The following is a 25,089-nucleotide window of genomic DNA, read 5'->3' as shown; positions in this document are numbered from 1 at the left end:
TCTACACAGGGTAGTTCACAGTGATCCTTTCCATCGTGTAAGGCTGCTCATGTCATGGCTCTGCCCAAACCCCGATAGGCTCCCGATTTCACCCACAGTAAAAGACAAAGGTCTCACAATGTTCTACTAAGCCCCACAGTAGCTGACCCCTCATTTCCTTTCTTCCCCCAGCCCATGCTTTCTCCCTCTCTTGCTTCATCTCCTACTATACTCCCCTCCCATTTCAATCAAGTCTCATAGTCCGTATTAGTTTTCTATTACTTCCAAAGCAAATGACCACAAATTGCCACACAGTTAGCAGCTTAAAGCAACATAAATTTATTATCTCACAGTTCTGTAGTTTGGAAGTCTGAACTGTTTTGGCTGTTTCCTATGTTGGTAGAATCCAGTGCCTTCAGTTTGCAGGACTGAGGTTCCTGTTTCCTCACTGGTGTCAGCTAGGGCCCACCCTTTTCTCCCAGAGGACAATCCTTGCTCACGGGTCCCCATATCTCAGAGCCAGAAACAGTGCATGCTATCCTGATGTTTGGAATCTCTCTGATTTTTCCCTTCTGCTGAGTCTCTCTTGCTGCAGCCAGAAAAAGTTTTTTGCTTTTAAGGGCTCATGTGACTCTATTGGACCCACCTGGATAATCTAGGATAATCTTTTTATCTTAAGGTCTGAAATGCCATTTCCATCTGCAATTTCTTTGCCACAGAATATAACAGATTGACAGGTTCCAGGCATGTGGGCATGGACATCTTTGGGGCACTGCTGTCTGCCTACCATAGGGTCTCTTAGCCACGCATGCTTCCATCTCTGGGCCCATATGCTTGCTGTCCTGCTACCTGGAATATTGTTCCCCTGGATAATTACCCAGCTCATTACACAGCAGGGCCTTGCCCAGGCATCACCAGATCCTATCAGCCTCTCTGACCAGCCTATAAAAGAAACATTCCCCATTACACTTTTTTTTAACCCCTTAACCTGCTTTTTGTTTTCTTTCTCTAACCACCGTCTGACAAAATATATTTGTTTATCTATTATATGTCTCCCTTTACTAAGACCTTTGGGAGCAGGAACTTTGATTTATTCACTCCTGGATTTGCACTACCTAGACCAGTTTCTTGTACTTGGTAAAATGTTCAATAAATATTTGTTGAATCACCAAAAAAAGCCCCAGAGGCCCGACTGCATTAATCATGTTTGGGCAAAAAATGTGAGTCCACTAACTCTGAATTTACCTAAGGAACTATTTTTTTTTAAAACTTATTCATAAGAATACCATTAGTTTGTCAAATGCCTTGCTGAGGTCATTATAGCAACTTCTATAGGTATCTCCCGACACTCTGAAAGAAAACAATTTATTGTAGATTTCAAAATAGAAAAGGAGAATTCTAATGTTGCTAACACAAAGAAAAGTGTTTGAGGTGATAAATATCCCAATTACTCTGATTTGATCATTACACATTGTATATATGTATCAAAATAGCCATGTACCCCAAATGTATGTACAACTGTGATATATAATTGTATATATATAAAAAAAGAAAACAAGTAGTTTGGTATTACTGTCCTTGGTATACCTAAACTAGCTCAAAGTTTTCATCTCTTTCATCTCTAATTGTTGATAAACTTTTTACTAATCTGTGCTAAAATCTTTAAAGGGCTCGAGATCAACTCTGTAGTTTTCGAATCACTTTTCATCTTCTTTCAAAATCAGACATACACCATTTACAAATTCTTGATATTTCTCTTACATTAAACATTTCCTCATTTAATTACTTATCAGCAATGTACCCTAAATCTACAAATGATTCTAGCACCAGAGATATTAATCCCCTCAAAGTTACTATTTCTTCTTTTTCTTTAACTCCTCACCTTAGGACATTAGCTCTGTTCTTTTTTATTTAAGGTTGCTTTTCTTAGAATAAAGAATGAAACAAAATGAGATTCTGAAGGTTTTACTTTTGCCTCCATCTGCACTGAGCGGTAGTCTGAACACTTTCTCTGAACTTAACAAAACAGTTTTTTGAGAACCATCAGTCCATTTTTGACATTTAGCCTTCCCTTCCCCATTGTTGTGGGTTTCAGCCAATGACTTTTTCATTTACAGCTGGTCTACCTTATGCAGTCTTTTCAGTTTCCTGTGCATTTCCCCCTTTTCTTTCTTCATGGGTATTATTATTCATATACTGGCAGACTATTTAAGAGTTACCCATTTCTCATGAGCCATTTTCTATTTTAGATCTTTGTCAATGCAAACATACCTATCCTCTTGGAATTAAAACAGGTTTTTTAAAAAATAATTTTTGATCTCATGCTAATTGTAAGCAAGAAAATGTGCTATATACTGCAGAGCAGTTTTTTCTCAAAGTTGGTTCCTGGGCCACCTGAACTGAACCGTGGGGTAGTGATAATGGTATTTATTACCATGCAGATTACCAGTTACTCAATCAGAATTGGAAGGGGGTAGATGGGAGACTTGGGAATCAACATTTTTTTTTCTTTATTTCTTACTTAATGAAAAGTTTCCAAAGGAATCAGCATTTTTTTTTCAGCAAGTTTCTCAGGCTATACTTTTTAAAGCCTGACAACTTTATCTGTCAAGGATATGCAGAAGCACAAGTCCCTGCTGATAAGGAGCTAATACTATATTTAAGATGATATGGCATAAAAATCACATCAATAATGACTGGCACAGACAGTCAGTGCACTTGGGTCAGCAAGTGCAGCTGCTGGGAATGGGGTAGTGGGTGTTAAGGCTGGCTTCATAGAGCAGGTGTTTATTGCTCATAAAAAGCACTCAAGAACTGTTTGTTGAATTAATGACAAGAGCTGTGCTGAAAGGTAAAGAAACCATAATATTTTTAGTTGAGAAAGAACATAGAACCCTTTTGTTTCCCCCTGTTATCATATAGTAAAAAGAAATTGAGTTCCAGAAAAGTAATTGACACAATTGCCCCACGTTACACACACGGTGGTATTGAAAGAGACAAGAAGCAAGGTTTCCTAACTTCAAACTTTGTTCTTTCTCCACTATCGCATGACAGAATTTGGACTGGCTACAAGCAAGAGGTAAGGCATTTTAAGACCTGGAGTAGGCTGGGCGCAGTGGCTCACGCCTGTAATCCCAGCACTCTGGAAGGCCGAGGTGGGCAGATCACCTGAGGTCGGGAGTTCGAGACCAGCCTGACCAACATGCAGAAACTCCGTCTCTACTAAAAATACAAAATTAGCCAGGCGTGGTGGCTCATGCCTGTAATCCAGGCTACTCAGGAGGCTGAGTCAAGAGAATCGCTTGAACCTAGGAGGCGGAGGTTGTGGTGAGCCGAGATTACGCCATTGCACTCCAACCTGGGCAACAAGAGCGAACCTCACCTCAAAAAAAAAAAAAAAAAAAAAAAAGAACTGGAGTAAATTTAGTTAGATGTGTAATAAATGGGGTGTCATTAACCAACAAGGAAGGACAAAGGACTTGTGACTGAGACATTGATGAAAGACAGGCTAAGATTGTGAGGCCGCGTGTAGCACCTCATGCATCTGGCCTCACCATCCTGTAATCCCAACACTTTGGGAGGCCAAGACAGGAGAATTACTTGAGCCTAAGAGTTCGAGACCATCTGGGAAACATGGTCTCTACAAAATATTTAAAAGTAAATAAAAGATAAGATTGTGAGTCGCTTGAATACCAGAGCAAAAGAAGTAGATATTGGAGAGTTGCTAAAAATTTTGAGACAAGATAAAAGCAACGTTAGGAAAATTAACTTGTAGTTGCTACTCTTAAATATGAGACAGACAAAGGTCCAGAGCCAGTGAGATGCCAGATTAGGATCCAGCTTTGTGGACCATGATGAGAAAATTAAGACCCAGATTGGTAAAAGTAAGGATGTGTGAACAAATTTAAAGTTTGGGTCAATACAATATGGAAACAAGTCCAATTCTGGTCTAGTTCAGTAGTTTCTTTCTTTTAGTTGATTAACTTTTTAGTTGATTTTTTTCTAAAAGCAAGTAATTCTCTTTTTTTCACACTAATGTAGAACTCAACTTTTCCTTTTCTCAAAGCCCAACTTTTTATATACACAAACAAATCAATAATCAAATAAAAGTTATACACATAAGAGACTGTAAAAGCACCATTTCATTCAGCAAACCTTTAAAAGAAGCATCTACTCTTTGTTAGGCACTGTTCCAACTTCCGGGTCCTTAGAAATGCATAAGATATGGTCTCTGTTTTAGTCAGGGTTCTCCAGAGAAACAGAACCAATAAGATGTGGATAAATATATATAAAGAGATTTATTTTAAGGAATTGGCTCACGCGATTATGAAAGCGGGCAAGTCTCAAGATCTGTAAGATGAGTTGGGAAGCTGGAAACCCAGGGGAGCCAATGGTGTAGTTCTAGCCTGAGTCTGAAAGCCTGGGAATCAGGAGAGTCCTTGGTGTAGTTCCAGTCCCATTGCCGGCAGGCTTGAGACCCAGGAAGTGCTAACGTTTCAGTTGGAGTCCGAAAGCAGAAAAAAGGCAATGCCCCTGTTCTTTTTTTTTTTTTGAGACAGAGTCTCGCTCTGTCGCCCAGGCTGGAGTGCAATGGTGTGATCTCCGTTCACTGCAACCTCTGCCTGCCAGGTTCAAGCTGTTCTCCTGCCTCAGCCTCCCGAGTAGCTGGAATTACAGATGCATGCCACCACGCCTGGCTAACTTTTGTATTTTTAGTAGAGAGAGGGTTTCACCATGTTGGCCAGACTGGTCTTGAACTCCTGACCTCAGGCAATCCACTGGCCTCGGCCTCCGAAAGTACTGGGATTACAGGCGTGAGCCACCGTGCTGGGCCAATGTCCCAGTTCTTAGAAAGTAATCAGGCAGCAAGAATTCTCTCTCACTTGGGAGAGGGTCAGCCTTTTTGCTCTGTTGAGGCCTTCAACTGATTAGAGGAGTCACATCCATAGCATGCAGGGCAATCTGCTTTACTAGGTCTACTGATTTAAATGTTGATCTCATCCAAAAACACCCTCACAGACACACCCTGAATGATGCTGGGCTAAATAGTTGGGCAGCCTACGGCAAGTCAAGTTGACATATACAATTAACCATCACAATCTCTGTCTTCAAGGAGCTTACAACTTACTGGGGGTAAGAGACAAGGAGGCCAATGAATCACAGCACTTTGGGAGGCCGAGGTGGGCCGATCACTTGAAGCCAGGAGTCTGAGACCAGTCTGGCCTGAACATGGCAAAACCCCATTTCTACTAAAAATACAAAAATTAGCTGGGTGTGGTGGCACAGGCCTGTAGTCCCAGCTACTCAGGAGGCTGAAGTGAGAGGATTGCTTGAACCTGGGAGGTGGAGATTGCAGTGAGCTGAGATGACACCACTGTACTCCAGCCTGGGCAACAGAGAGAAAAAAAAATTAAAAAATTAGCTATGTATGTTGGTATGTGCCTGTAGTCCCAGCTACTTAGGAGGCTGAGGTCGGAGGATTACCTGAGTCCAGGAGGTTGAAGCTGTGGTTAATTGTGATTGTACCACTGCACTCCAGCCTGGGAACAGAGTGAGACCCTGTCTCACACAAAACAAACGAAACAAAACAAAACCCACAAAAAAGCGAAAACCAAAACAGACAAATAAAATAACAACTTGTAATTAATACTCCAGTATAGGCCTTTATTTTAATTCTATGACAACACCAAATGGAGGAGCTGGGCATGGTGGTGGATGCCTGTAATACCAACTACTCGGAGGCTGAGGCAGGAAGATCACTTGAGCCCAGGAGTTTGAGACCAACTTGAGCAACCTAGTGAGACCCTGGCGCTATAAACAAACAAACAAACAAACAAATAAATAAATAAAACAAAGTGGAGAGTGATAAACTCTGCCTGTGGAGAAAGGTGAAGTCAATAAAGTTACAGGGAAAATAGTTTCTGTTTAGGAAAACACCATGATGGGCCATTTTATTTATGGCCACCAAGCTGTCTGAGCATTGCCAGAATAACCCAGGATGTCTCCAAACTGCACCAGGTGGGAGATAAATGGGCATCTTGGGGTTGGATGTAGTTGGGAGATTAAGAGTAAGATTCTAAGAAATCAAGGCTACCCAAAAATATATTGGGTTCGTTCTTGAATTTAAAAAAGACACTCGAATGAAAGTTTCTAAGATTCAGGATTTATCAAGAGACCTAAGAATATGTTATTTTTTACTTCTAAATTAGAAAATCGTATGAAGTGAAAAATTTTAAACATATCCAAAAATAGAGAGCAAAGCACAATGAAGCCCAATATCCATCGAGATTTAAAATTACCAAGATTGTGTCACACTTGCGTAATTGCTTTTTCTTTCTTTGCTAAATATTTGAAAACAAATCTCAGAAATCCTGTCATTTCACTCCTACATACTTCAAGATGCATCCCTAAAAAATATGGTTTTGAAAAAATTCATAATGCCATTTTTACATCTAACAAAATTAATAGTAATTCCTGGTATTTTGCCATTATGGAATATGCAGGGATATTAAGATATCCCTCACTGTCTAAAAAAATTCTCTCTACTGTTGGTTAGTTGAACGGTAACTCAAAGTCCATATATTTAAATGTTTTGACTCTCCTTTCTTTTAAATGTAGAGAATACTTCTTTCCTTCCTTTTTTTGGGGGGCGGGGGGGTTTCTCGTGGTATTGATTTGTTGAAGAAAATGCATCTATTGTCATTAAAAATGTTCCATATATTGAATTTGTTCTAATATTCATTTTTGAGTAATTTTTTTCTGCAATATAATCTACATTTCACTGTATTCTTTCAAAAATTCTGCTCCCTATTCGGCTTTAAGTCAAAAGTACTTATGGGAGCAAAGGAACTTAGGAGATACTTTCCAGGAAGGTAATGGATTACAGAAAAGGGGAAGGAAGTGCAGAATTAGAAATGCAGAACAAGAAGACAAAGCAATGGAGAAAGAGAGAAAGAGAGATGATGCAGAGAGAGATAAGGCAACTCCCTGGCTCCCTTGTACTTACCAAAAAAAGTGAACCAAATGTGAGACTTTCTAAGATAGTTGTAAAAAGATCAGTATTATATTAAAAGAATGACGGAAATCTGAATAGTAAAATGTATTGAACCTACTAAATAGATTGTTACATTAGCACTGTGGGTTCTTTAGCCTAAATATAGAACTTACCATTTTTTTTCTTGAGGAAAAGATAGATTATGACACGGTAGAATCATGTAAAATTCAGTGGTAAATAGGTTCGTGTAGTTTTACAGTTCATTGCTTTTATAGTCTTAGACTATAAAATAAAACAGTGGAACTGAAAATGTCTGCTCTTACCCAGTTTTATCATCCCACTGCTTTTCACGCTCTTTTGCTTTTTGTTGGCCAGCACACTAGTTCGTTTTTAGCCAAGTATTTCAAAGTGTCAAATAAAAGTACTGCTGCAGCCAGGCAGCAGCTGACTTCATTTTTACTCAAGTGTGAGATAGCACTCACAGATGTCAACTTGTATTCTTTTTTAATGAAATAATTTTGACGAATTCTAAATACACTAAAGCATTGTCAGAATCACCTTTGAAAATTCAAGGTTTAGTAATCAGTGCAAACTCCAGCGACACCTCAAACGTATCAAATATTCGTTCTCATAGAGACCTGGTGAGATTAACATGACAGTATTAATGATTTTAGCTTTTTATATTCACTCTTGGTGTTGCTGTCATCTTATACATTTCTCCACATTACTGCCATCTAAGATAGACTCTAAGCTAAAGACATTTATTTGTTTTGCTCAGCTACCCCTAAGTGTGGTAGACTAGATACCACTTGATTAGGATGACAGTGAAAGGAAGATGAGGCTTAAAAAATGTTTTAATTTGGATCATGGTTCACCGCAGTGTCTATCTCCTGAGCTCAGTAGATCCTTCCACCTCAGCCTCCTGAGCAGCTGGGACTACAGGCATGCACCACCACACCTGGCTAATTTTTAAATTTTTTGTAGAGAGAGGATTTTGTCATGTTACCCAGGCTGGTCTTGAACTCCAGGGCTCAAGCGATCCACCAGCCTTGGCCTCCCAAAGTGCTTGGGACCACAGGCATGAGCCACTGAATTTGGCCTGAATTTGGAAATTTCAACAGAAAGTAGCAAACATGTTTGAGAATTTGAGTATAAACAACTTACTGATTTACGTTACTTTCAGTTTCAGTACCACACAGTGAAAAATTCAGAGTGGACCATTTGCAGTTGACAAAATTCACACTTCTCCCCAAGAGTTTGAAGGGTTTTACAGTCAAAGTCTGAGTGAAAATGTCTGCGAAAAACAAAGTTTAAGAGCTCAGAGGGAAACTTAAGAGAACACAATGTAAGTGAACAGCCTATTAAGAAAGATCAACGATAAGAAGAACTATAAAAAGAACAGATAAGGAAAGCACTCAGAATAACAATTGCATATTGATGTGGAGGCTCAACTCAGAGGGGGTTAGAACAAGCTGGTCAAGGTTTCCAAAGGGCAACATTTAGGAGACACAAACAAACTTGGCAAGTCACTGTGGTCATTAACCTGTGCTTAAAAAACTGAAGAGAGGCCGGCGCGATGGCTCACGCCTGTAATCCCAGCACTTTGGGAGGCCGAGGCGGGTGGATCACGAGGTCAGAAGATCGAGACCATCCTGGCTAACACAGTGAAACACCGGCTCTACTAAAAATACAAAAAAAAAAAAAAAATGAGTCGTGCGTGGTGGCGGGCACCTGTACTCAGCTACTTGGGAGGCTGAGGCAGGAGAACAGCGTGAACCCTGGAGGCGGAGTTTGCAGTGAGCCGAGATTGTGCCACTGCACTCCAGCCTGGGCCACGGAGTGAGACTCTGTCTCAAACAAAACAAAACAAAACAGAACAAAACAAAAACCTGAAGAGAAGGGTGTGAAGGATTTGAAGGAGGGTGTGAAGGGTTTGAAGGAGGGTGCTCAGATTTGGCTAGGTGTATAATCACAGTGGTCCCAAGGTTTAGGTGGTCTTATTCTCTAAGCCTGTGCTAAGATAATTGGATAATGTTGGGGCTCAGAAAACGATGTCTCATAGTGTGGCTCTATAGCATGTTGAACACATTGAATTAAAGAAAATTGGGAGACCTGAGAAGCTGCCTCAGAATCAAGGTCTCTCTGATCTTGCTTTGTTTTCCTCCCCCAGGCACGGGGAGAGCTCTCCCTGAAGTTCTGACTGAGGGAATTCCTTCCAAAAGACACACAGTTGTCTTCAATCTCCTGTCTGAAATCTCACTAACCAGGGAAGATTAATCACCAAAGAAGAAATTAAAGATTATTAGTTGGGCACGGTGGCTCATGCCTATAAGCTCAGCACTTTGAGAGGCCAAGGTGGGAGGATGGCTTGAGCCTAGGAGTCCGAGACCAGCCTGGGCAATATAGTGAGACTCCATCTCTACAAATAAAAAATAATAGCTGGGTGAGTTGGTGCACATCTGTAGTCCCAGCTACTCAGGAGGCTAGACAGGAAAATCACTTGAGCTAGGTAGAAGCTGCAGTGAACTGTGATCGTGCCACTGCACTTCAGCCAGGGCAACAAAGCAAGACCCCTCAAAAAAAAGTAAAAGAAAATATTGTCCGCACATAGTCCCAGACACACTTTTCATCTATTCTTCTGAGGAATGGTGCCTGAGAGACTTATCTGCATAATTAGACAGCCTTTGTTCACAGTGCAATTCTGCCACTCAATCATCACCATCTCTCTCAGAGCCCAGACAAACTTTGTCCCAGGCTGTTGTCTGTTCTTTGAGCCAATTCATTTCCCCTAAAAATTATCTACTCTTCCTCTAAAATTACCTACATCCCCTCCTTCCCTCTGCCTTATGAAGAAGGTATTTAGCCTTCAATAATCTGGCCCTTCTTTGAGTTTTATACTTTGTCTGACTCCCATGTGCTATTACATTTATAAATTTGTATGCCTGTTCTCCCATTAATCTGTCTATTTTAGTTTGTTTATAGGTTCGAATTCTCATACCTCCAGAAGGTGAAAAGAAAGTTCCTTTTGCCTTTACAACAACATGAGACTGGCCCTGAAGTGTTCATTAACTATGTGAAGCTTATATCTCAAAATGGCCTCACGTACACTAGTAAAGATTAGCAGGATATTTGGGCTGATGGCATAGTCTGGAATAACAGAGGAGGAAATAAAATTTTAAAAGCTCATGAACCCAAGGGTATGATCTTCAGAGGAGAGATTTCCTGTCTCTTAAATTCTACGTAAATAGTGAAGTCCTATATGGGAGGATCGTTCATCTGGGGCCTACCTTGGGCAGAATAATGTAGGTGTACCTCATTCTATCATAGCTAAAAGACAAAGTACTTTTTAAGACTTTGCAAAATTTTGTTCATGTTGCATATCTTTTTAAAGTCTGAATCTCTGCACTAAAATAAGATAGCTTAAACAGGGCTCTTTTTGGAGTAAAATTATTATGAGCCCCGTAGTTTTCCCAGTAAGTAAGCAATCAGAACTTACAAAAATATGAGACAGGGCGTTGCAGATGTAGCTAGAGAAAGGTCAGTTGGTGGACTTGAACTTGTTTTTAGTTTATTTATGTATTCTCCAATACTCTAGTCTGTTCTAGAAATCACTAGAGAGAAATAATGGTGGTATTCCATGCCTATGATATATCACAGACTACATTTGGAGGACTGCAGAAAGAAGAAAAACAGAAGTTTCCATAACCAGTGGTAGAGACATGCTAAATGTCTTCTTTATCAAACTTTAATTTTTAATTTTTTTAGAGATGGGATATTGCTATGTTGCCCAGGCTATAGTGCAGTGACTATTCACAGGTGCAGTCATAGTACACTGCAACTCTGAACTCCTGAGCTCGAGCAATCCTGCTGCCTAAGCATCCTGAGTAGTTAGAACTATAGGCCACCATGCTGGGCTTAAATGCCTTCTTTACTGATCCTTGATGGTAAAGGGGAAGACCGTTTTAGAACCCTTGATTCTTTGGACATAATCCCATGGTACTGCTCTTTAATGAAGATAAATTACAAGGAATTGGATTCTATAGGAAAGAAATGGATGGAAGTTATATCAAAATGTAATAATACTGAAATAGTAATAGGGCTAAATAGAATCTGTGGTATAACTCTCAAAATAGTCTTTTAGTAACTTCCTTTTGAAAATGTCAAGGTTAAGACCTAGAGACGTAAAGTCCTGCCCAAAGTCAATTGGCTAGTTAGTGGCACACAGAGCACTAAAGTTTACATCAGCAGGTTCCCAGTTAGTACATTTTCTAGAACTTCTAAAAATTAATGTTAAGATAGTCTTTGCTCTATTGAAGCAAAATTATAAACATCAAATATTTGTAAAATATCTTCTATATAATAGGATGTTTTTCCTTTTTATTTTATTAGTAAATTTGCCACAATATTAATTTAGTTAGTAAATTAGAATTTTTCTTTCCCATTCATCATATATGTCAGCAGCAGGTAATCCTACTCCATCTTCCCACCACATCCCATTTCATTTTCACCTGGTCTCCAAAGGGTGGAATCATTTGGGCACCGCTCAAGCTCAAGAGATCTTCAAATTTATTTTTTAAATATTTCAAATCAAAAAGTTTTTGAGCTATGAAATTTATTTTGATAAGATATTGAGCTTTCTTCTAGCCTTTTATCCACTAATTCTACTCTTAGAAATTACTTCCTAAAAAATACTTTTAAAAAAAACCACACACACACAAAATGTCCTCTAACTTTGTTCTTTTTTCTTCCAAGTTGTTTTGTCTGTTCTAGATCTTTTGCACTTTAAACTTTAGAGTCAGTTTGCTACTTCTACCAAGTAGCTGGCTGGGATTTCTATTAGGATGCCTTGAATCTACAGATCAATTTGGAAAGAACTGACATCTTAACAATACAGAGTTATCTAATCTAGGAACATGGTATATTTCTTAATTGACTTAGGTCTTCTTTAATATTTAATTTTACTCAGCAATGTTTTACAGTTTTCAGTGTACAGGTCTTGAACATCTTTTGTCGAATTTATCCTTAAGCATTTTACAGTTTTGATGCTACTGTACATGGCAAACTTTAATTTTAATTTTTGATTATTTATTGCTAATATAAAGAAATACAATTGGTTTTGGATATTGACTTTGTACCCTGCCACCTAACTAAACTCACTTTTCAGTTCTAATAGCTTATTTTGCAGATTCTTTAGGGTTTTTTGATAGAGGATAATATCATCTGTGAATAAACAGAGATTTATGTCTCCCTTTCCAGTCTCTTTGCTTTTAATTATTTCTCTTTCCTTATTATAGTGTTAGAACCTCCAGGATAATGTTGAATAAAAACAGCGGGAGTGGCCATCCGCAATATGGTTAATTTTTTAAATTAATTAATTCACTTAGGTTACTTCCAAAAGATGCAGTGTTACAAGATGACTCCAGACTTTGAATCCTGTTTTTGGGCAGTAAGGTCAAAAGCTGAAGGCAAAAGGTATATACTAACGATTCTGTCCCTTTTTGTTAGGAATAAAATAGCTTTCCTGGAAGATCTAACCAGTAAATGTTCATTTATATTTCATTAATCAGAAATGAATTACATGTCAACTAACACGTCACGTTGTGAGGTATCTGGGGAAATAAGTTTTTGTAACTGGGTAGTTTGCTGCATGAAAGAAAATTGAGGTTTAGAAGGTAGGAGAGAGGTTATTGGGTAATTAGCAGACATAATATTGAAACTAACAGTTGCTGTTTCATTTATCTAATGCTATGCAACAAAACATCACAAGGTCTAGTGACTTAAACAATGACGACATTTAATATGCTCAGGTCTGGATTGTGGCAGGGATCAGCTGCAGTGGCTCAGGTACTAAGCCTGGAATGATCTGAAATCTTGCTTACTCACATGTCTGGGAGTTGATTTTGGTTGTTAGCTGGTCCCTCCACTGGGGCAGTGCCTGGAACACCTTCCCCCCGCTCCTCTGTGTAGCTGCTTGGCATCTGCACAGAATGGCGGCTGAGTTGCTTTTTGTGACTGCCTGGAATATCGTATGGTGTTACTATCGCTGTAGTCACAGGCTTACCTCTATTGAAGGGGAGAGGACCTGACCCCACATTTTTTTCTTTAATGATCCTAAATCCTAATGGACCTCACTGTTTTTTTTTAAATGAGTCTCACTCTGTCACGCAGTTTGGAGTGCAGTGGTGCAACCTCAGCTCACTGCAACCTCCGCCTCCCAGGTTCAAGTGATTCTCCTGCCTCAGCCTCCCAAGTAGCTGGGATTAAAGGCCACCACGCCTGGTTAATTTGGTTTGTTTGTTTGTTTGTATTTTTAGTAGTGACTGGGTTTCACCATGCTAGCCAGGCTGGTCTCAAACTCCTTACCTCAGGTGAGCTACCTGCCTGGGCCTCCCTGAAGGCTGGGATTACAGGTCTGAGCCACTGTCCCTAGCCAGAGCCCACTTCTTGATAGTAGAATGCCAGATATAATTTGACCGAAATAGCTTACCGCTCATGTGCTCATGTCTGAACAAGGTTATTTCACTTCTACAAACGTTAGCCAAAACATTCTTTTTCCCTCCCTCCCTTCCTCCCTCCCTTCCTCCCTCCCTTCCTCCCTCCCTTCCTTTCCTTTTCCCAGAGAATTTTTTTAAAAAGAAAAATTGGACCATGTTGCTTGCTCACTTAAAATGTTTCAATACTTCTCATTATAAATCAAATACAGCCAGACGTGGTGACTCACGCCTGTAATCCCAACACTTTGGGAGGCCGAGGCGGGTAGATTACCTGAGGTCAGGAGTTCAAAAACAGCCTGGCCAACACAGTGAAACCCTGACTCTACTAAAAAATACAAAAATTAGCCAGGCGTGGTGTCACGGTCCTGTAGTTCAAGCAACTCAGCAACTCAGGAGGCTGAGGCAGGAGAATCACTTGAACCTGGAGGTGGAGATTGCAGTGAGCTGAGCGAGATCTCACCACTGCACTCCAGCCCAGACAACAGAGCGAGACTCAGTTTCAAAAATAAATAAATAAATAAATAAATAAAAATAAATAAATACAATGATTTTTTTTTTTTAACTACAGTTTATGGGGCCTGGTTTATCACTCCAATTTCATCTCATTTTATTCTGCCCTTTCCTTGCTGTGCTTCTGTTACTGGACAAGTCAGTTCCGCAAACATATCTGCCTCTTTTATTCTAGTGCTTTGCACATGCTCTTTGTTCCTCCTAGGACACTTCCTCTAGCACGTTGAATAGGCCAGCCCCTGCTCATTCCTCACTTCTCAGGGGGCCTCTTAATAGATGACCAGCTAAGACATTACAATCAACGTTTATGTCTACTGATTTATTGTTTATTTCCCCCTCTGATATAAAGTTTCACAGCTACAGAAACTTTGCCAGTTTGGTCACTATTGTGTATCTGTTAGTAGTATGTTTGGCATGTTATCGTGATCTGATGAACTAGATACTGTTATCGTTCCTATTTTATCAATAGGAACTGAAGCCCAAGGCTCAGAAATGGCACAGCCACACTGGAATCCAGGTTCTTGGACTCCAGAAACAATATTCTTATTTGCCCTGCTCTGAATGATTTAGCAAAAGAGAGAAAGGATGCATTGGTTGGGTCTGTCATAGTTAATTGAGAAAGGACTCCATAAAGGCAAGGCCACTTGCACAGGTCCTTGAGTGATGCATACAATTTTGTCAGATGGTGATTGAAAAAAAGGGTATTACAGGTGGTGGGAACAGTGTGAACAGAAACAGAGTGGAGAAAGCACTTGTACAGTCTAAGAATAGTGAGTAATTGTAGAATAGAGTGTGAAGGATTTAAAACTGGAAAGGTGGGTTGCATCATTCTGTAGGTAATTAGAAGACATTAACATTTTTTTGTTTTGTTAAGAGGAGACTCCATCTGTGCTTTAGAAAGCTAATGCTGCACAGGCAAAGTTTAAGGAGTCAGATGTTGGTCTTGAACAAATCATATATATACCTAGAGTATCATTTTACTTATTTATAAGATGGAAGCTGAGTGCAATGGCTCACAGCTGTAATCCTAACACTCTGGGAGGCTGACATGGGAGGACTGCTTGAGGCTAGGATTTTAAGACCAGCCTGGGCAACAGCATGAGCCCCTTTCTCACAAAAAGCAAAAAAAAAAATACAATTTAAAAGATAAGAATATAAATAACATCATGTTCACAGTTTTTGGTGAGAGTTAAATAAGACGATTATGTGAAAGTACTTTGCAAACTATAAAGCACTACACAAATATTAGCATTTTCATCATAAGTGTTCTGGGTAGTCCTGGGGTAGGGAGAGTGTACAAGTAGGCACATAACCAGAGTAGTTGGGCAATGGCAGAGATCCAGGTAAAATGTGACCAAAATCTAAAAGAGGATAAGATAATACAATAACATTATCCAAAAAAATCAAGTTAAAGTAGGTTGTATTAGTCCATTTTTGCACTGCTGTGAAGAAATATCTGAGGCTGGGTAATTTATAAATAAAAGAGGTTTAATTGGCACACAGTTTTGCAGGCTGTAGAGGAACCATAGCAACTTCGGCTTCTGGAGAGGCCTCAAGAAATTCACAATCATGGCAGAAGGTGAAAGGGAAGCAGGCACATCTTACATGGCCTGAGCAGGAAGAAGAGAGAAGAGGGAGGTGCTATCCACATTTAAAAAACCAGATCTCATGAGAACTCACTATCATGAGAACAGCACTAGGGGGATGGTCCTAAACCATTCATGAGAAACCACCCCCATGATTCAATCACCTCCCACCATGCCTCACCTCTAACATGGGAGATTACAATTTGACATGTGATTTGGGTTGGGGACACAGATCCAAACAGTATAATTCCCCACTTTGCCCCTCCCAAATCTCATGTTCTTTTCACATTGCAAAATATGATCATGGCTTCCCCACGGGCTCTCCAAAGTCTTAATTCATTTCAGCATTAACTCGAAAGTCTCAAATCCAAAGTCTCATCTGAAACCAGGCAAACTCCTTCCACATATGAGCTTGTAAAATAAAAAACAAGTTAGTTACTTCCACGATACAATGAAGGTACAGGTATTGGGTAAATACTCCTGTTCCAAAAGGGAGAAATAGGCCAAAAGAAAGGGGCTACAGGCCTCACAGAATTCCAAAACCCAGCAGAGCAGTAATTAAACCTCAGAGCTCTAAAATAATCTTCTTTGACTCCATGTCTCACATTCAGGTTATACTGGTACAAGGGGTAGGCTCCCAAAGCCTTGGACATCCCTGCTCCTGTGGTTTTACAGGGTTCAGCCCCTGCAGCTGCTTTCATGGGCTGGTATCGAGTGCCTGAGCTTTTCCAGGCACACAGTGCAAGCTGTTGATGGTTCTACCATTCTGGGCTCTGGAGGATAATGGCCCTCTTGTCACAGCTCCACTAGGCAGTGCTCCAGTGGGAACACTGTGTGGGGGGCTACAAACCCATATTTCCCCTCTGCACTGCTCTAGTAGAGGATCTCTGTGAGGGCTCCACCCTGGCTACAGGCTTCAGCCCGGACATCCAGGCTTTTTTTTTTTTTTTTCTTTTGAGATGGAGTCTCACTCTGTCACCCAGGCTGGAGTGTAGTGGCACACTCTTGGATCACTGCAAGCTCTGCCTCCTGGGTTCATGCCATTCTCCTGCCTCAGCCTCCTGAGTAGCTGGGACTACAGGTGCCCGCCACCACACCTGACTAATTGTTTGTATTTTTAGTAGAGACGGGGTTTCACAATGTTAGCCAGGATGGTCTCGATCTCCTGACCTCGTGATCTGCCTGCCTCAGGCTCCCAAAGTACTGGGATTACAGGCATGAGCCACTGTGCCCAGCTCATCCAGGCTTTTTTGTACATCCTCTGAAATCTAGGCAGAGGATCCCAAGCCTCAATTCCTGCACTCTGTGTACCTGCAGGCTTAGCACCATGTGGAAGCTACCAAGACTTATTGTTTCCACCCTCTGAAGCAGTGACCCAAGCTGTACCTTAGCCCCTTTTAGCTATGACTGGAGCTGGAGCAGTTGGGATGCAAGGGGAGCAGTGTTCCGAGGTAGTGCAGGGCAGTGGGGCCTTGGGCCCGGCCCAGGAAATCATTCTTCCTTCCTAGGCCTCTAGGCTTGTGATGGGAGGATCTGCTGTAAAGGTCTCTGAAATGCCTTTGAGGCCTTTTCCCCAGTGTTTTGGCTAACAGCACTTGGCTCTTTTACACTTATGCAAATTTCTGCAGCCTGCTTGAATTTCTCCCCTAAAAATGAGCTTTTCTTTTCTACCACATGGTCAGGCTGCACATTTTCCAAACTTTTATGCTCTGCTTCCTTTTTAAATATAAGTTCCAATTTCAGGTCATTTCTTTGCTCACAAATATGAACAAAGGCTGCTAGAAGCAACCAGGCCACATTGTGAATGCTTTGCTGCTTAGGAATTTCTTCCACCGGATATACTAAATCATCACTCTCAAGTTCAAAGTCCTGCAGATCCCCAGGGCAATGGCACAATCCAACTGAGCTCTTTACTAAAGCATAGCAAGAGTGACCTTTACTCCAGCTCCCAGTAAGTTCATTATTTCCATCTGAGACCCCCTTAGCCTGGACTTCATGTCCATATCACTATTGGCATTTTGGTCACAACAATTTAACAAGTCTCTAGGAAGTTCCAAACTTTCCCTCATCTTCCTGTCTTCTTCTGAGCCCTGCATACTGTTCCAACCTCTGCCCATTACCCGATTCTAAAGCTGCTTCCACATTTTCAGGTATCTTTATAGCAATGGCCCACTCCTTAGTACCAGTTTTCTGTATTAGTCTGTTCTTGCGCTGCTATAAAGAAGTACCTGAGGGTGGGTAATTTATAAAGAAAAGAGGTTTACTTGGCTCACAGTTCTGCAGGCTGTCTGGTAAGCCTAGTGGCTTATGCTCCTGAGGAGGCCTCAGGAAATTTACAATCATGGTAGAAGGTGAAGGGGAAGCAGACATATCTTACAAGCCCAGCAGAAGGAGGCTAGAGATGGGGGAGGTGCTACACACTTTTAAACAATCAGATCTCATGAGAACTCACTCACTATCATGAGAACTCACTCACTATCATGAGAACAGCACTAGGAGGATGGTGCAAAACCATTCATGAGAAACCACCCCCATGATCCAGTCACCTCCCAACAGGCCCCACCTGGGAGGGCCCTCAATTTGACATGAGATTTGGGCAGCCACACAAACCCAAACCATATCAGGTTTATATTCATAAAGCTCTTAGAAGATCACCTGGCTGATAACTCAAAATAAGTGATTATATATACACATCAATCTGTCTACCTACCTATCCATCTGTGTTTGCCAAGTAATAGAAATGCAAAAGACATTTAACGATGAAACCAATCAAGATTATACGCTTTATTATATGAAGGCCATTTGCAGAGAGGAAAGAATCAAGGTTAACAAAAAATTGTAACACAGACTGCCTGGGAGAATGTTCATTAATTGAGATAGGGAAGAAAGAACAGTTTTTAGAAAAGATTAAGACTTACTTTGAACATGATAGCTTGTCTATAAAAAACACATATCACGTGTTCAAAAGCTTGTTGAAAATGGAGACACAATATACAGGATGGAAGGAGCTCATGGTCAGAAGAACAGATCTTGGGATTTTTGCTTATAATTAGTTAAAGCATTTTGTTGTTTTTGTTTTGTTTTGTTTGAGACAGGGCCTCGCTCTGTCACCCAGGCTGGAGTGCAGTGGAGCCATCAGGGCTCACTACAGTCTCAATTTCCCAGGTCAACTGATTCTTCCATCTCAGCCTCCCCAGTAGCTGAGACTCTGTGTGCACCACCACACCAAGCTCCCTTTTTTTTTTTTGGTAGAGATAAGGTCTCCCTATGTTGCCCAGGCTAGTCTCAAACTCCTGGGCTCAAGTGATCCTCCCATCTTGGCCTTTCAAAGTGCTGGGATTACAGGTGTGGGCCACCATGCTCAGCCTGGTTAGTTGAAGTTTTGGATCAGACTATTGAGGATAGAAAGAAAGCAGGTTAGAGAAAATGTCCAAGGGCAGACCCTTAGAGCTATGCTTCTCAAGCTTTACATGTACATGAATCATCTGAGCAGGTACTTAAAATTCAGATCCTGGGATTCTGATTCAGCAGGTCTTAGAAGGGGCCTGAGATGCCATATTTCTGACAAGCTCGCAGATCACTGCTGTATTGTTAGTCCACGGCCACAGAGTACCAAGGCCCTCCAACCTGGTGTACTGATGCACGACTAGAAAATTCAGGTCCTGGCCGGGCGCGGTGGCTCAAGCCTGTAATCCCAGCACTTTGGGAGGCCGAGACGGGCGGATCACGAGGTCAGGAGATCGAGACCATCCTGGTGAACACCGTGAAACCCCGTCTCTACTAAAAAAAATATAAAAAACTAGCCGGGCGAGGTGGCAGGCGCCTGTAGTCCCAGCTACTCGGGAGGCTGAGGCAGGAGAATGGCGTAAACCCGGGAGGCGGAGCTTGCAGTGAGCTGAGATCCGGCCACTGCACTCCAGCCTCCGCCACAGAGCGAGACTCTGTCTCAAAAAAAAAAAAAAAAAAAAAAAAAAAAAGAAAGAAAATTCAGGTCCAGGATGGAGTAGGAGTAAATGGAAATTGAGAATGCAATATAATTAATAATTGGAGAAGAAAGTTTCCAAAAAAATAAAAAAGAGAGAGCGAGCAAGAGAGAAAGCTTCTTAGTATCTAAGAGAGCTTCTTAGACAATAATTGAAGTTGTTAATTTTGGCAATTAAGCCAAAAGGTATAAATGGGAGAATAGTTTAAGTAGATGAATGATGGAGGTCAGATTACAGATAGCAGGTAGAAAAACTGAGCAGTGATTGTAAACCATCCAGTGGAAAATTCAGCAGAGAAAGAAAGTGGTTGGTAGCTTAACAGGGTAGTAATTTTATAAGAAGTATTGCTTTTAGGAGCAAAAATACTCTAGTAGAGAAGAAAAGAGAAAGAAGGAGGACAGACAGAATATGCCCTAGAGAACAAAAGGAGGAGTTAAATCCGATCACAGGCAAACATTAGACTTAGAAAGAGGATAGGTGAAAAATACGGAGATGATTTCAAGCAGAGGAGAGGCTAGGAAATAGATGCATTAATTTTCAATAATTTTATCTGCTGAGAGTGGAGTACAGAGCTAAGACAGGTGATTCAAGGAGCACAGAAAATATTTCTAACAGTCTTTCTGGGTGACACGACAAAAAAAAAGAAGAGTGAAATAACGATGGCCTTACAGAATGAGGACACATTGAGGCTAGATAGCATGAATTCATAGTGATGCCAAATGGAACCATTACATGACTTTCTCAAGCAATGCACAGACGCTTACAAATGAAACAGAAGTAGATGACCGGGCAGGTGTTGGGACATGGACAACATGAGGAAGTCATGCTGCTCACATTTTAATATCTTTGATTGTTGCTTTACAATTGAGCAAAGAGCCAAGTGAAACCAGGAGAGAGGGCAGAATCAGTGGGTCAAAGCAACATGATACAGAGGAAAGAACACCAGACTGACAGACTGAGAATCAGGAGACCTGGGTTCCAATCCTAGTTCCGCTTTCTAGATGGCTGACTTTGTCCCTTCACCTTCATAACAAAAGTGTTGACGTAAATCAGTTCACAACCTTGGCTATGCAGAGAATTGCCTGGGGATATTTACACAATATTATTCCTGGTCCCTATTTTAGAACAACTAAATCAGATTAGGAGATGTCAACTGGATATCTATGTTTTTAAAGCATGTCAGGTGATTTCTATTAAACAGCCAGGGTTGAGGACAACTAGGAGAGATGATCTCTAAAGTTCATTTTTCTTTCTAGTCTTTTTTAGATTCTCAAAGAAAGAGAATGGTAAAAGACCAGAGGCAAAATCAAATTCAGTAATAGTGAATATCCTTAGTCCATTAAGGCTGCTATAACAGAATACTCTAAACTGGTTGCCTTATAAACACATAAATTTATTTCTCACGGTTCTGGAGCCTGAGAAGTTCAAGAGGAAGGTGCTGGTGGATTTGATGTCTAGTGAGAGCCCACTTCCTGATTCATAGATGCTGCCTTTTTGCTGTGTCCTCACGTGGTAGAAGGGGTCAGGAAGCTCTGTGGTGTCCCTTTTAAAAGGTCACTAATCCCATACATGAGGGCTTTGCCTTATGGCCTTATCACCTCCCAAAGATACCACCTCTAAATACTGCAACATTGGGGATTAGGTTTCAACATGAATTTTGGGGGACATAAACATTCAGTCAAGTGCAGTGAGTGATAAGAAATGTGGGGGAAAAAATCAGAAAGTGAAATGTCAGGGCAATGATGAGGTTGGGGGAAAGGCCTTCCATGCGCATGGCAAACACTACCTAGGGTTAAATGCTGTGGCAGAACAGAAATAGTATTTTATTCTTTTTCCATCAAGAACTTATATAGTTTGGATGTGCCTTCTAAATCTCATGTTGGGATGTAATGCCCAGTGCTGGAACTGGGGCCTGGTGAGAAGTGTTTGACTGACGGGGGTGGATTTCTCATGAATGACTTGGGCCACCTCCTTGGTAATAAGTGAGCTCTCACTCTGAACTCACATGAAATCTGGTCGTTTAAAAATGTGTGGCACCTCCCGCGACACATTACTCTTGCTCTCTCTCTCTCTTGCTCCTAATTCTGCCATGTGGGATGTGTGTTCCCCCTTTGCCTGCTGCCATGACAGGAAGCTTCCTGAGACCTCCCCAGAAGCAGACGCCAGTATGCTTCCTGTGCAGCCTGTAGAACTATGAGACAATTAAACTTTTCTTATAAATTACCCAGTATCAGGTATGTCTTTATAGCACTGCAAGAATGGCCTAATACAGGGATATTGTGCAAAGAATCTGTAGAATAAAGGCCATAGTCGAAACAGTTGACAGAGTATGGGATCTAGCCAGAGCCAATCTCAGCACTTACAGACTGGGCCACAGACATGTTATGTAACCACAACATAATTGGTCACCTGGCAGCCGAGCCCAGGGTGAAATGACAAAACCACAGAAACTTATTGGCTCTTAATTCCTTTCATGTCTCTCACGGTTGTCACCCTCAGGTCTAGAATGCAGACTCCTCAGCGGTCTCTGTCCTTCTTATTTTCTTCTCCATCCTGCTCTGTGATTCATTTCTCTGGGTCCTCTTCCTATCACTTCCGATGGCTGACCTCCCTCACAATTCTTCTACTGCTCTCTAAAAATGTCATTCTATTTTCTATGACATCCTCAATGTCTTTGCAGAACTTACTATGTTCTTGTCCTAATGGAAACTTGGTTTTTCCTTGATGTCATCACTTCTTAGGCAGTTTTCTCTGAAGAAGCTGATTATTCTTCCTTTCTGTATCTCTGGGCCAGGAGATGATAGTGACTTAGACCTTCATGGTCACTTTCAAAGTTTAACTCTACAGTCTTATCCAAAAAGCCCTCTTTCTTTGGTTATATGACACCTAGGTCTAACATGCACTACCCTGCATGAACTAATCTGGCCACTTCCATAATCAACAAGAACTATGACAAGTGGTTCCTCATCAAAAATAATATGAAATGAAAATTGCCTTCCCCCTATGTCTTCCAGTCTCTTATTACTTTACTCTGGAAGCAACTTTTATCACCAGTTTTTGGATATCCTTCAAAGGTATTTTGTGCAAATATAATCATATGCACAGATAAGCATATATAAATGCATACGTCTATATAAATTTTTGGTTTCTTAAAGATAAACAAATGCTAGAAAATTAAATATCCTGTTCTAAAACCTTTCTTTTTAAAAAAAATCTTTTAAAGAATTTTTCTTATCGATGCATACAAGTTTTTCTTTTAGAAATATTACTGCGGCCGGGCACGGTGGCTCAAGCCTGTAATCCCAGCACTTTGGGAGGCCGAGACGGGCGGATCACGAGGTCAGGAGATCGAGACCATCCTGGCTAACCCGGTAAAACCCCGTCTCTACTAAAAAATACAAAAAACTAGCCGGACGAGGTGGCGGGCGCCTGTAGTCCCAGCTACTCAGAAGCCTGAGGCAGGAGAATGGCGGGAACCCGGGAGGCGGAGCTTGCAGTGAGCTGAGATCGCGCTACTGCACTCCAGCCTGGGCGACAGAGCGAGACTCCGTCTCAAAAAAAAAAAAAAAAAAAAGAAATATAACTGCAAATATAATTTTATGTGGATATTCAATAATTTATTTAACCTGTCCCCTACTGAGGAACAAGTAGATTCATTCTAGTCTTTCTAGTCTTCTGCTATTGCAAACAAGGCTTCTATAAATAACATTCTACCGATGTCACCTTTTACCTTTGCAAGTTATTTGGGTCGAAAGTTATTTGCGTTTTAAAAGTTTTGATAGATACTGAAAAAATTGTACTGCATGAGCTGTGTACTAATTTATATACCTATTAGCTACGTTTAGAAGAACCGGTTTCCCATTAGCCTTGCCAACATAATATTTTACACATTTTTTTTACTTTGCTGAGAACATAATTGAAAACATTTCATTGAAAATTTAATATACGTTTTTCCTACATTGAGTGAAGTTGAGCGTCTTTGCAAATGTTTAACACTGTGCTTTCTTTCCTGGACATCTCCTTTGCCTATTTTCCTATCATTTTATTGCAAGTCTTTCCATAGGAAGGAAAATAGACTTCTACTAAAATGAGTTGCAATATTTTTTTTTAGTTTGTTGAATTGTCATTTTGGTGTTTGTCATGCAGAACAATTTTATTTGCATGTCGTTTAGTTTATAAATCTCTTCATTTTGCTATCTATATTTTATATCATACTTTATACTTGTCCTATTTTGGATAATTTTTAAAAAATTCTTTTAATACTTCCATCTTCATGGTTTTTTTTTTTTCTAACACAAATCATTGGTCCATCTGAAATCCTAGTCTTCTTTCCAACTCTTGCCTTGATCGTGGATCACTTCAGGGTTGATATCACCTACACAAACCCCACCTACCATGTTCCTGGATCTCCTCTGCTCAGACAACCACCTCCCTTCTCACCTCTCACAACAACATCCTGGAGTGTCTTATCTCTTGTGTGATGCTTCTCCAGTTCTAAAACTGTAAAACTCTCACATTCTATTATTCTCACTTTCTCAACATAATCTCTTATCCTTCTTGGTCTCTTGCTCTCTTCGTTCTGTTACATATTTGTAACAGTTTCATTTCACCCTTGGATACTTCAAATCTCCCTTTTCTCTCATATGTCTGCCCTTGCTAGGCAGGACCACATAATGACTTAAGCATTTTTGCCTTTTGGGACCCGTTCCTCCATAAAAGAACATTAAAAGGTACATTTTATGATTACCTTATAAAGATAAATATATTACTATATATAAAAATTTTTTTTGGTCTGAAGGTTTTTTTTAAATTCTGATTCTAAAAATAAAATACAACATTTTTGTGGGCCCCAGAAGCCTAGCGAACCCCAGGTTCCAGTCTTACTATGCGTAAAGTATCAGCTCTGCTCCTAGGCACTGATTTGCTACCTTTTTACAATTGAGACCAGGTCTCACTCTGTCTGGAGTGCAGTAGTGTGATCTGAGCTCATTGTAACCTCTACCTCCAGGGCTCAAGCCATACCCCCACATCAGCCAGCCTCTCAAATAGCAATTTTTTTGTATTTTTGGTAGAGACGGGGTTGCCCAGGCTAGTCTCAAACTCCAGGACTCAAGCTATATGCCTGTCTTGGCCTCCCAAAGTACTGGGATTTCAGGCATGAGCCACTGTGCCTGGCCTGAACCACTTTTCCCACACCACCCTCTTCTCCCTCGGTCCTTGTTTTTTCTGTGTGTCTGCATTGCCTACCTCCAACCCTAGATAAATCTGTTGAGCTCTACTAGAGAAAATTATGAAGAGGGCTGATGCTATCAAAGATTTAGGGTCTATGACGTAAATTGGGCCCTCAACACTGCTTAACCATTTTTCTACATGTCCCTGATGAATTTTCTGTTTCATTCCTCATATTAACCATTCCAAATCATTTAGCAGTCTCCCCAGCTAAGAGAAAATAGTGTGAATTATCTTAATTCCCTGTCCTTTCATATTCTGATTAGCCCTGGCTCAGTACAAAATAACCCAAGATACAGTGGCTTAAAACAAAG

The sequence above is a fragment of the Chlorocebus sabaeus genome, chromosome 2 (genome assembly GCF_047675955.1).
Source record: "Chlorocebus sabaeus isolate Y175 chromosome 2, mChlSab1.0.hap1, whole genome shotgun sequence".
In the NCBI taxonomy this organism is placed as follows: domain Eukaryota; kingdom Metazoa; phylum Chordata; class Mammalia; order Primates; family Cercopithecidae; genus Chlorocebus; species Chlorocebus sabaeus.
This window is presented reverse-complemented; position numbering follows the sequence as displayed.